Source organism: Malurus melanocephalus, unplaced genomic scaffold (genome assembly GCF_030028575.1).
Source record: "Malurus melanocephalus ecotype Western Australia unplaced genomic scaffold, MMel_1.1 scaffold_263, whole genome shotgun sequence".
Classification (NCBI taxonomy): Eukaryota; Metazoa; Chordata; class Aves; order Passeriformes; family Maluridae; genus Malurus; species Malurus melanocephalus.
This window is the reverse complement of record NW_026623495.1, coordinates 382,353-395,559: the sequence shown is the minus strand read 5'-3', so window position 1 is coordinate 395,559 and position 13,207 is coordinate 382,353.

The following is a 13,207-nucleotide window of genomic DNA, read 5'->3' as shown; positions in this document are numbered from 1 at the left end:
TCAGATATGCAGTTGGAGATAGCTGACACATTTCAAGGCTTAGGGAAGACCTTTCTGTCTAAACTTGCATTTGAGTAAACAAACATTATACTTTAAGGTATCCTAAATGACACCAGATACCCTATACCCTACACATGAACAAATGCATCAAGCCTCTACTCTCTGCCAGAATCATTCTATTCTTCACTGGCTGTGTTAACCACAGACCTGGTCTCATTTCAGACAGTGTGGACTGTCCCACTTGACCTCAGTAGAGTATCAGGAAGTCTGAGTAATTCTTATAACACCTGTGTCCTATCTGGAAGCCCCATTTGTTTGTTTGTATACTCTACAATATCTTAATTGACAGTGGGTATCTGTACTTTGCAAACAGCAACCCCTCYCTAGGGTTTGGTTGGCTCAACAGCTCACTAAGAACCACTGGGGGATATTGTGTGCATCCCCACAGCATAACACAGCTTTGTACACTCAGAATACACTTAAACACTCACGTAAATGTGCCTAAAATTATCTATTTTAAATCTGATATTAATTCTAGCAYAGYAGTCCTACAGTCCTACACTGAGGCATATAATCCTCATAYATATTGCAAACCCTAGAGGAAAATGAGATAGGTGTGATATCTCATAAACCCCCAAAACATCCCCAGTAATCTTTACTCTTCTAGTATATTATTTTTTTTTTCTATCTGATCTTCAACAGATAGTGCCTATGTAGTTTCCATCTGCCTCCCTCCAAATAAATGCAGATTAAACTATTTTCATCATTGCTTTCCAACACTTATTAGCACAAGCTGTAAAGGAAGGCAAATGAAGTTCAGTACTTTACATTTGCGTCTTTCAGTTCTGTCTGCATCAGAGTCAGTCTAAAAACGTGAGCCTGGTCATTCACCTGGTCTACTTGAGTGCCATGAGAAGAAGATATTCATTGCTCCCCTAATGAATCCACTGTTAAGGCTCACTGGCATGTTTGTGGATGCCTCTCAGAGTGAGTTTGAGAGTAAGAAGTCTTCTTATACAGGGAACCAAATCAAAAGACARAATACTTGTCATTATATTACATACACTTTATCCTGATAAGATTTTTTTTAAAAAACATTCTCTTTTTGCAGTAGATTTCTTTTCTTATAATACATCCAATCTATGAGCAAAAATAGATCTTAGAGCAAGCACACCCCAAGTAGAACCACCCTGACATTAATTCCACCCAGMACTCCAGAAGTCAAAGATACTGCAAAAAGTGTCTGTCTGAAATATCACACCAAAATAGAAAAGGTGAAGTCTAAGAAGCTTTTTCTGCATTTAATAGAGGCCCCCAATATAGTTCTTCCTCTGAGATCATAAATTACTCTGAAAAATGCAGAAACCAATAAAAAAGAAGCACCCTTCCAATTTTATCTCTAAATCAAATTAGTGGATTGTCTGAACAAGAATTTAGGCAGTTCTCCTCGACAGAATTGTCCACAGAGAGCTAGCATCAAAGGACTTTCATTTCTGAACCCCAGACCTGTTGCAGAGCCTAATTTGGAGATGACCCAGCTCAGGTTTTTTTTCTCAGACAAATAGGTGCATTGAACACAGTGAATCAATCATCTGCAGATCCTTTGAACTCCAACTATTCAGGGCAGAACAGAGGATGCTCCCAGACTCAGCTCTAGCCRAATCAAGAGTACTTCTGAAGATTACATAATTTCTTTTTCCTTGGAAGCATTTGTTTGAAAGAGTGGCTACTAACAGACCAGAGTTTCTCTCTCCAGAATTACTGCAACTTATGCTTRTGGTGAATATAAGGGTTCTTTGGACCTGGGATTTGGAACTATGAAATGGACTCCTGAAAAAAAATTTGTCTGGCATTTTTAAAGAGAACAGTCTCTCAGGAAAGTGAGAGGTCAAATCATCAGCTGCCTGCAGAATTAATTCCCAGACATGGAGCCCTATTCTCTGTCATTTTTAGCTCTCTTTCAGTTCAGATTCATGTCCCCTCTGTGCTTGTCTAAAAAGTTTATGAAAGCAGCTTAAATCTAGCAACACGAGCAGGTCAAAAGAAGAAAGCAAATATATTTACTATGAACTTTCTACCAGTTCTGAGACTGTGTTCTGACAAGGTTCACAAGTCRGTGGCTGATCAGGAAGACAGTACCTGCTCAAACTGCACTGGAGGAATGAGAAGAAAARAGCAGGTAATAGAAGAAAGATGACAGCATGGGCAGCAGATTTGTGCAGCTTGGGAATATTTGACTCCCAATACATGCTGTTTCAATTTGAGGATTTTGTAAGCATCGGTTCTTGCACAGCAGCTGCCAGCAATCTTAACAGCGGTTCAGAAGAATGGTGGTGGCCTTGCTGCGATAAAAATATGACAAGCATAGAAGTGTGATGCAACAGGTAAAAAACTAAGGGTAGGTGTGAGTAGTACCTATAAAGGACAGTGGGACATGGAAGTGTGTTGAGGATGCAGGGTTGTCTGAGGAGTCACATTGAGTCTCAGCTTTTTATTTGGGTTAATTGTCCCAGACTCAATTCTTAGCAGCAGTGTTAGAGCACAGACTCCAGTGATAAAGGAAGGGGGATAAAATATGTGAAAAGCAATGTRACAGAGTGGAGAATGACTCAGAAAAAGAGAACAGCCACTTTAGTCATCATAATCCACACAGATGATTCTTAATTGGCCATCATAGGGAAGACACACATTCTGAGAAAGAGAATCTAGCCTGTGATTTGTCTTTCTGTGTAATCCAAGCAAAACTGTAGCAGTACAGCAGCATAAGAGATACAGAATTTTATGACAGCAATTTTATATCTGGATATAGATATATATCTCACATGAGTCTTGTTAGGTTTGCAAGCAACTGCTCCAAGCTATGTTTTCTCAGACTTCCCTTTCAGCTTTCCCAGTCTCAGATTGTGCCTTGGTGCTAACATTTGCTGTAATTTTGGGGAGAGGTACCAGCACTGTTACACAGAGCTTTCTTCTGTTATTTTTTTTCTTGTCACATAACTGTCCAGCTCTGCTGCTCTTCTTTGGTGGAGGTGTGYCCTTTGGCAGGATGAGATACCCCTTCAGAAGTGGTCCACCTTCTGATCTTACAGACCTTGGTTGTTTCAGATTTCCCGAGTTTCTTAGCTGACAACATGCTACAACAATGGGATGCTGGGATGCAGGCATTCTTTTTGGCAAACCACCACCGTTTGGGTCATGAAAAGCCTTTGGAGTGGACCAGCCCAGTGTGGTGACAGAGCCTGTTTCATCTGAAGTCCTCTAACTGAGCCCGTCTCCAGGCTTCAGCTGATGGCACAACACACATTTGGTACAGTATGAAACTCTTGAACCTGCAAAGATCCTGCAGAATGTAACTCACCTTTTGCACAAGTGCTCAGCTGAGTGGGTTGCACATTCAGGAGTAGGAATCAAAGAGAGGGGAGCTATGGGTCTGCCATCAGAACTGTATATATGATTTAAGTGTAACACACAGAGCAAAACCATGAGCTCTTTCCTTCTGAAACTGGTTCTTGTAATTTGCTCAGATATTCAATAGCAATGTAGAGGTCAGGGTTAAGAGCTACAATATTTAAAAATGTTGTTGGAGAACCCTCAAAAGCAACTCAGTTGGCAGCAGAATCAACATATGCATTGCCAAGACTTACTTCATCTAATGCACCTATGTGAGAAGAACAAAGCATTATAGAGATAGTAACAGCAAGCATAATTGCATATAGTAGCTCCAAGATGAGGGGTTCAGGRGAAAAGCGAGGTCCAGAGGAGGAAATAAATCCTCAGGGTTGTTATGATCTGATCATAAGAGATGCCTCTGCCCAAATTAAGGTGCAAASAASAACACATGTCAAAGTCAGTAGTATGGGTTTAACAGTAAATGTGAGAAGACAGCAAGAAATAGGGAGAAAAGGGGGTGGGAGGGCAGGGAAAGGGAGAACAAGTAAAAGATACCACCACAATGTGGATTTCTGCAGCATCCCCCTGGTCCTTCTTCACCCTGGTCTTTGGTAGTGGGGGTCCCTCTCCTGAAGATATTACTTTTATACAGCCCAACCCCAGGTATTCACATGGTGTTGATGCCATTCCCAAAACCTGAAATGGCATGTGCCTAAGGACATGCTTCCTTTTCCCCAGTTTTCATGATGGTAATTTTTGTCTGGATGCTAACCAGACCTTTACCTCTGTTAGGCCTCTAATTAGCTTTTTCCAGTTGTGYCATCTGCACTTCTCTCGAGTTCCATTGTGGTGGCTTATATTATGGGGACAGTGGTTTGAGACATGTAACTACATTCTGTAATTCCTCACACGTGCTTCCGGATTTGACCTGCAGAATGGCAAACATTAAATACATACTATGAATCAGCACAAACATTTGCACTTCTTGATGTGCAGGTTCATGCTTAAGTGAGTGCAGCAAATTCAGTGGGTTGTKCACTTGAAACTGTAGGGAAGGAAAATATTTTGAAAATTCTGAACTGGAAGCACACCCTGTAATTAATTTGCCTCAGCTGTCTGTAAGGAGGGAAAAATCTCTGTTTAATTAGTAAAACAGCAGAGATTCTGCAGTAAGTTGAAATTTTCATTAGGAAATTATATGACCCAGATACCCGATCTTTTCCTTGCAGAATTRCAGCTTCTTTTGGGGTGCTTTGTGTCCTTTACTGGCCAAAACACATAATAGATAGAGTGTGTACTTCTGAAAAGCCTCCAAAGAGGAAAAAACTACCAGCAGGTGGTACCAAGACTGAGGAGCGCAACAGAATCTGAGTCTCATTTTAAACACCGGAAGAAAAGAAAAGGGGATTCACAGTGTCTTTGAGGAAGTCTGGSCCAGGTGTGCCTGTATTGTCTCGGTAAAAAAAGAAACAAAAAAAGTAAGTTGAGGTATATGTGGATTGAGAGAGAAGGCGACAGAGCAGAGCATAAGTCAAAACCAGCAAAATTARGGATGCAGAAATGGAGTTTGGGATAGTCACAGGTTTAGGAACATCTGGGTGACTCAGGAGAACAAAAACATTGATTTTCCATAAATCTGGCACAAATATCCAGATTTGTCTTTCCTGTTCATCAAATTTCCCCTCTTTCTTTGGTGGTGAAATGTGTGTGTGTGTGTGTGTGTGTGTTATAGGGTGCCCATGTTGCCATTAAGAGACCGTACTCCTTTAAGGAGAGGATGACAGAGCAGATGTCATCCTCAACTGCTCAAGGCGGTTAACATTTGGAAACTGTTGGAAATGCCTGATTAACTCTGATTTTATTTTCASTGGTTAGCTGCTAAGAGACTTGTCATGTTGTTAGAATGGGAAGTCCAACGCTCACAAGGAACCTGGAAGGAGAGCTTCGAGTCAATGGACTACAGACTGTAGCACCTCAACAGTCAGCAGTGTGATCAAGTTTCTGGTCTGATGAAAGAAAATGTCCAAACACACACCATTTAGGGAGCAATGAACTGTGGCTCCTAATTTTCACAATAGATCCATTCCCAGCAGGTTCACATGGGACACTGGACTGAGGAAGAAGGGATGTTCCTTTCTCAGTGGCAGAGGACCAGGTGCCTGAGTTGGTTTGGTTACAGCATGGCAGACAACCTTTCAGCCAAGAGCTGCAGCATTACCTTATCAATTGGTTTCAAAGATGGTCTTTCTGAATATTGGAGAAAGATGCGCCAGTATCAATCTGGGCTTTAAAAGAGGTATTGTTGACATGCAGGGTGACATTAGAATTAATCTGRAAGATTTATAATACTTCAAAATTGCATTTATTTGTAACTCTGCACCTGCAAGGATATAAGGTACAGTCTGGCYTCCCCAGTGTAATTAGAGGTATGTAATTGCAGGGACTAGAACTGTCAATTGAACTGCAGTAGTACAGTGGGGGGCTCCCAAGAGTCCAAGAAATCGTCAGGATGACCAGGACATGGGATTAAGATTGTTGCAGAAGCACTGGATTCTAAACTTGGGCACAGAAATTTAGGTGCTACAGCTGAAATTATAGAAGGATCATTGCTTTCACTCTCACCTGATTTCAGCTTTTCAATTTCTTCCATCGTTGTACTATTATCCTGTAAACCAGCTGTATGGGACTACTGCCAATGATTGTTCATCTCCTTGCCCCACTGAAAACAAGCACCACTTTGCCTTGGTTTATTGTCTTCTAGGCAATAGGAAAGCTTAAGTCACAAATATCCAGAAAAAAATTTCAAAAATTTTGCAAGGCATTTGGAATAAAGATGCCTAGTTAATCAAGGTCCCATAGTGGTAGCCTATTATTTAGTGATATGGAACTAACGATTAGCATGAGAGAGCTGAGTTATGCCTATCCATTGTGAAGGACTAAATTATATTTGCAAATAATTTTCACCAGCAAAGGTAGTCAGGAACTTTGAATTACACAGAAATTGATAAAGACAAATAGAGCTCATAACACAGTTTAAACTCAGCTAATGATATGTTACAGCGAGAGGAGCTGTCAATTAAAGATTTAACAAGGTACCCCACAGGAGTTATCTTTCAGTTTAGGTATGGAGGCAGTTTGAGCAGCATGCCGTTCACTGGCATTRGTGACTCTAGAAAGTTAAAACTGAAACCAATGCAAATGCAGTTTCGGTAGCAGCAGAGAAATACCGACTAGACTATCAGTCAAGGGCTAGAAGCCATATTCCCATTAAAAAATCTCATTCGTTGGTTTTCAGAATCAGACAACCATTGCAGAGCTGCTGGTTGTAATTTTCTTGAGCGCAGAGCAGCAGTTTTTCTATCTGTTATTGACCACTGTGTATACTGTGGTGATTTCTTAGCTGAAGCAGTGATGATCACAGACCCATTGTCATTGGTGTTGATTTTCCTATCACTTGGTATTTGAGTCCTTGCTCAGTTTCCCCAGTCTTACAGAGTAGCCCAGCAAGAACCCCAGAATAGAGTGCTCCTTACTGTGCTTTAGCACATGTTTCCCTGTGCTTCCTTTCATTGGCTTCACCAACAATCCATGCAGCCTGGGGCAGATACCAGAGAATTCAAAAAGCAGAAGAGGAGCTCAYCCCCTTCCCACAGCAAGGTGCCAAGAACTCAAGGGATGTGTTACTCAATGTTTCTCTGACCATACATAGGATCTTGCAGCAGACTTCWGCTGAAGCTCTCCGTTTGAGGAGTTTTTAGATTTTATTAACTTTAGGAAGGAGGAAACAGACGGAGGAGCACATACTGAAGCATCCAAGTGTGGAGTAGATGGAACTGGGTTCATAAAAAAAAATTCATCTTCTTTTTAAAAACACAAGGTGAGAAACTGCGAGGCTTAATACCTGGCACCAAAAACACAAGGTGAGAAACTGCGAGGCTTAATACCTGGCACCAAGGAGAAAACATGGAGCCACCAGAAGGCTTCTGTGTTGAATGAGACAGGAACAAATAAATGATAGCAGGGACTGGTCACAAAGAAAAGTTTAACATCTCTTCAGGAAAAACAGACCTATCTCTCTACTTACCTTTTCCAAACAGTCCATGAACAACACATATGCCTACTTCTTATACAGAATTTTTAGTTTATACCTAAATTAGCATTTCTGGATGACCCTGTGGTAGACAAGAAGCTGATAACTTCAGCAATAACTGTAGCAGCCTTACTGATTATTGCCTGTGTTAGATAGCAAGAGGAAGGAGACCTGACCTTCTGACTAAGTAGATACCAAGTTTTCACTAGATGGCACAAACTACAAGAGACGTGTCTCTAYCTTAAGTTTCAAGAAAAGTATGCTGTCAAATAGAATTTTTTTCACTTTTCATGCCAGGAAAAGGGGAAAAAAAAAAGCTTACTGCTAGTGAACTGCAGCCAAAATATGCAGCTTTAGTATCTCTTGTGATTTTGCTGAGCTCTAGACAACACCTACATAAGTGAGTTGGTTTGCTTCAGGACAAGTTACATCAATCAGCAGTTTCCTTGTTACATTAGAAACCCTTAGGTTTACATACAAGTTAAATGCCTTTATGCTCCATTCATGAAATTCTTTCCAAGAGTACCTTACAAGCATATGTAATTTAAATGCATGAGCACACTTTGTATAGAACAATTTACTAGAGAAAATGCCATTGTAGCTACTAACAGTTGTGTCTTGAAGCTGTCCAACAAGTAGCAAGGCAGACTTTTACTGACTGCGGGGGAATAATGCTCAAAACACACCTTTTAATAGGATCTGAATCACCATGAAGGTGAGAAATGCAGCTGAGACACAAAGAAAAGCAGTATGGGGTGATGTAATCCTCAAATCTGAGTAGTGTATATTATTCTCCTACCTAGATGCCCTTTCACAAGGCTGGATGGACAAGTAGTTAACAATGGAGCCTCTCTGCAGCGTTTCTTAGCCTTTTCTTCCTCTCTTCCTTTCAGCTCATTGGCTTTGTACACAGGGCACTTATCGTTGTACAAAGGAGGTCTGATTTCTTTCAGCTGCCCTCCAGTATTCCAGATAAAGGACCAGACTTTCCCCAAGCTGCTACATGGCTGTAAATGCTGGAAGTTCACTCTCTGGTAGGAGCTCCTTTGCCAGGTGCTCTCCAAAATCCTTCTGCTAATCCTTCAGGGTCATTCATATGTCACTTACTGGAGCTTGACATAAACACTGAAACCCTTACTTTAAAAAGGGAGGATATCTCTGTGCAGCACACAGCAGGCAGCTTGATAGACTATAGAAGAAAGAGTCATGCTAACCCAAACAAGTGACTTTATTACCAATTTCTACCTGTATGTGGCCATTCTGGAGGTTGTTTTCAAAGTTAAAAAAGCTACAGGAAACTGCTTCTTTTTCTTTTTTTTTTTTTTTTTTTTTTTTACTTCTCTCTGTAATCCAAGTAAAACTATAGAAATAGGGTAAAATAACAGATGTAGACTTTTATGACAGCAATTATTATTGGATATTTAATTGCATCTGATCTGTCTAGGACCAGTACATTTGTGGTGAGCATAATTTCTCATACTTGTACATCCTCACTAAGGCACATAAACTCAGAACAGAGAAAGGATACAACTTAATCTGTGCTATATCCTTTGCACAGCTGCATAAGGGGCAGCCAGACCTGCTGCATGACCCAAAGCAGGTGCAGGAGAATAGTTCAGAATTATGACCCAGTACTTTTTGCACTTCCTAGCAAAGAGATGATTGGAACTGTACTATTTATGGCATAGTGCTTYAATCTTTGAACACAGGGAGAAAACAAAAAGTCATTTAGTCTCAAGCAGGGATAATAGAGGCTAGATCTGTATCTGCAAAGAAAGGTCACAGGCGCTTGACCACGTGCCAGTGCTAAGAAAATGCTGTGCTTACATTGCTACCTAGGACAGGGTGGTGATATGATATGGATTAGAAACAGGTTTTTCTCCAGCTGCTGCTCCAGTTCAGACCCTCTGATGGCATACTAATGGCAAATTCTTCCAATAGCTACTTTATCATTTAAGTTTTAGCACATGAAAATGTAAACTCCCTAAAAAGATACAAGCCCTCATGAAAGTCATCTTCCATTATTCAGAATACTGACAAACATCAGAACCTTTTACAGCTTTACTACTCTGAATAATCATAAGGTTTTAAAGAAATATGAAATATCCTCACAAAATAAGGCTCTCATTTTGAGTACTCAATAACCTTTGTTTTCTAAGTATGCTGCCAATTTTACTTCATTTTACAGACCAAAYATATGACACGATGTCTTAGGGTTCCAGGCACTTTTACTTGCCATGTTTGTGCACAGTGATTCAAACAGGAATGCATATATGCACATACTCTGTGAATTGTTGCCTTTGTAATTACAGACTTTCACTAAATGGCATGGAGAAAATGAATTAGGACACATTTTCCAAGCAGTACATGCAACAATGCACAAGCTTATTTGAAAAACTAGCCTATAAAGATTTGCAGTTCATTAAAGGAATTCTGTTACTTCACTATCTTCCCATCCATCACTCTGAGCTTTGTCCTTTTCCTTGTGACTTTGTGAAAATCATTTGCTACTGCCACGAACCAGGGCCACATGCAGATACACGAGGGGCTGCCACCATTACAGCTTCATCTCTGCCAGCCAGTGCAGAACAGACACAGCACTGGGGTAAGCAGAGACAGGGAATGGAATGTAGCAGAAAGCACCACCTTCTAGACTTGCTTAGGTTAAAAGTTGGTAGAAAGATGGCTACTGAAATAAAGCTTGAATTAGTCATGCCTGTAAGCTTTTGTAAGGCCCCAAAAAACTCGCTCGGTCACACTCAAGGAGGGCTTAAGGTTGTTCACGTGCTCTGTGTTTCTTACAGGAGAAATACAGACAAGATGTTCTCAAGAGGGCAAAAGAACAACAACAACAACAACAACAACAAAAAAACTGGCAACTTCAGAAAATCAGAGAACTTTGGCAAAATTTTAGAACAGCATTCAAATCAACATAAAACACAAAGCATTAACTTAGCAAACTAAAGGCTCATTCAATTTTTAGTTTCTCAAAACCCCATGAAGAGGGAATTAGAAGAAGAAAGAGGAAGAAGGGTRCAAAAGATAGAGAAAAGAACAGGTATAGTTACCAGCTCCTGGTTCCAACACTATTCAGCTGATAGAAATTCGAGAAGGAGGAAGGGTCAAGATGTGCTTGTCTCGTGCTCTGCTTGAAATACCTTCCTGGGACCTTCCCCAGGTGGGACTTCCTTCATCTGGGGTCCAGAGGTGGGTGTGGAGCATTGCCTCGGGTGTGCCAGGGATCGGCAGCCACTGCAGGGCTGGGATACAGGCTGGGGGAGGGATGGGGTGTAAGGGGCAAATCATCACCTCACCAGAGCAACACCCGACCTGTCCCTTGCTGCCCCCCCGGCAATATTTCAAATCAGCAATACTTCCAGGCTCTCACAGCTTTACATATTATGCTTCTCAAAAATTGGGTTCTCTTTTTAAACTCCACAAGTTCTACAGCACATGTTTTKGCTGAATCTCTGTCCTTTTGACTCTCTGGGAGATGATAGACTAGTGATGCTCATTTCACCACCTGCCTCTCAGGGAAAATCTGTCAGCCTGTGTGATTGCTGAGAAGGTTTATAAACACTGCTCCAGTCCTGAACCTCTGCAAAGCCAGAAGGACTGGAAGAGAAAACTTGAGACTTCTTCACTTTGATTACACAAGGCATTACACGAACACCTACTAAGGCTATTTACAAGTACTCGCAGAAATAGCTTGGAGTTCATTCCCAACCCCAGGGCATACCACTGGTTTTAGAAACCACAGCTAAAAACCTATGCAGTCACAGTGAATTCTTCCCAGCTTCTAAAATCAGTCMGCTTTTCATTCCCCCTACCAGTGTACCACAATTGCACTAACACAAACAGACAGATTGTACCCCCACAAAAGCCTCTCTTGCCCCTTATGGATTCACAGCAGGGAGGTGTTGCTTACCTAGCTGGTATTTCCTGCTGATCTCTGGTCTGGCTGTCCCCACAATAAGGGTCAGTGAGGGCAGAGATGTGGCTGTTGTAACACAAGCCTCGAGATTCTTAAGCCTTATGTAGAAATATGCTCTTTTCCCCATTTTCCCTGAAGATGCCRAAGAATCAGAACTAACGTGTCACGTTTGTTTCTCTACGGCACAGCACAAGGCAATGTGGAAATGAAATGTGCTGGGTACAAACTAAGAAGCAGAAAAGCTACAGTGGCTCAGTACTGTACTTGGACTRTTTTATTGAAAAAGCACATTAGTGCACAGTTATTAGATTAATCCAACGTGGGAACACAATAACTGCTTTGGGTACTTCCTTCTTTAAAAAATTCAAAAGTATTTTGRCACAAGAAAGTAAAAAAGAATAGATGGGAATCATGAGCAAATTACTTAGTGTAATCTAAAATTTAAAAATGCAAAGTGTTCAAATAATACATAACAAAGATAAAATTTACTACTGAAGTTGCAAATTTGGGAAAATTAAGAAATTCTGGTGTTACCTTAAGCTATCCTCTTTATATTAATTATTATTTCACATATTGTCATTTTAATAGACTGTCTTTTGGTGCTCTGAAACAAATAATGTTTAGTGACAGTTATTCATTCTTGCATTTTCTCTTAATTTTTTGTGAAGCCACACTCTATTTGCTACTCATGAGTCAAGTTCTTCTCTTAAGACAAGCCGATTTTCCTCTTTGTCTTTAAAAGTGCACTTAACCATTACAGTTTGTGACAGTGAATTATTCTAGGAATTATGTTCTAATGTCTGCCATGTGCATTTTGAGGCTATCAACATTTCAGCAACTGAGAAGATAAAGAGATATTAGCAGTAAAACTTTTAATATTTAAAAACTTTACATTAAAACATTTAATATTGAGTATTCAATCTCAGAAAATCATGATTAATGAGCTTTAGGACTAATTTTGGTTTAAATTAATTTTCCTGATTTAGTGAGGAGCTCTGTCTCTCAGAATCAGGGATTGAGTCCAGTTGTCCTACAAAAACTACGTTGCCTTAATTGAGGCCTAACTTCTTGCTTCTCCTCTTACTATTTGTACAATTCAAAAACTTTCATATTCCAGTATTTCACCTTCTGAGGAAGCAATCCTAGAGRAAACAATCATCTTTCCTTGAATGGCCTTAAACCATACCAAAGCAAATCTACTCACCATTTTATATTATGCAGGGACCTTTTAGAAGAAATCAAGGCAAGACTGCCTTGTCAATTAAACATCTCAAGAGATTTTCAGCCATTCTCAATCCTGACATTTCCTAAAATTTGAGCAGTTGACTTTGCAACTAAAATCAAGATCTTTTAAGATTTTTTGTATGTGTCACATCCTATGTGTGGATATATCAACTCTTCAACAGCATGGTTAGAGTTATAAAATCTACTGCTGAGAGAGGTTTTTCAAATTTAGGGAATTACAACAGACTTCTTGTGCCATCACTAGAAAATAAGGAGATATTTACAGTTCTGGTACCAGAAGAACAGTGACACTTGACTATTGCAACCTTTATGCTATGACAGCAGAATATTTCCCTGTCAGCAAGAGCTTCCTTTCAATTTTCTTAGGTCATAAGACATTTTGTTTCACTGTGCCTCTGATACTCCTCATGTCATTTGTTCACTTTGGCCTCCTGTTCCCATTATCCTCTTCTAATCATTTTTAATCTCCTTTCCTTCTAAAGTATTTCTTCCTTGGTCTTATTTTCACCTGCTGTGTTTTGGGTTCTGTTTTGATTTTTTTTGCTTTT